Source organism: Fulmarus glacialis, unplaced genomic scaffold, assembly GCF_000690835.1.
Source record: "Fulmarus glacialis isolate BGI_N327 unplaced genomic scaffold, ASM69083v1 scaffold27485, whole genome shotgun sequence".
Taxonomy (NCBI): domain Eukaryota; kingdom Metazoa; phylum Chordata; class Aves; order Procellariiformes; family Procellariidae; genus Fulmarus; species Fulmarus glacialis.
Genome location: NW_009214046.1, coordinates 3,683 through 4,476, shown reverse-complemented (window position 1 = coordinate 4,476; position 794 = coordinate 3,683).

Genomic DNA, 794 nt, shown 5'->3' with positions numbered 1-794 from the left:
GAGCAGAGCAGAGGGGCAGAATCCCCTCCCTCCACCTGCTGGCCACGCTGCTGGTGATGCATCCAGGACACGGTTGGCTTTCTGGGCTGCGAGCGCACGTTGTCGGCTCACGTCCAGCTTTTCATGTACCAGCATCCCCAAGTCCTGTCTCCTCTAACTCATTCATCATCCATCACTTCCCAGAGCCTGGCCCTCTCCTCTCTCACAGTGGAGAAGCTTTGAGCAAGCCGGCTCGAGGAGGACATGAAAGCACTCCCTGGAGCACTTCTCAGGGCACAGCGGTCCTCGGGCATGGGTAAAGCCTGCAGGGGAGGTTTTATGGACAGCAGGAGGGTTCCCACGCACTGCAGCCTGCAGGCTGGAAGGCTGCGGAGCGGCTTTCCAACAGGAAATGCCTACGGCCCAGCCCGTCCCGCTCCCATCCTCCGAGAGGGCTGAACAGGCACGGCCGGAGCACGACCGCCTCGGGGGATGATGCTCACAGGTCCCCCAGGCCACTCTTTGCCACCCCAGCTCTCTCTCAGGACAGCATAAACCCCAGCAGAAAGCCACACTCCTGGGGCAACAGCCACAGGGCCCCTCGGTGCCCGACGACGTTTGGCTGTCCAGCCATTTGGGCAGCAGGCCCAATGTCTGGGCCTGGCACACACACACAAGCAGGAGAAAAATAAGACAGCAAAGGCTTTGCTCTAATTGTGCAAGAGAGACCCAGCTCAGCCTCCTGGTACCGGGGTCCTGGAGGAGCCCACGAGCTCCATCCTGCAGCCCACGTTTCTTTCAGGAGTTGTTGGGCT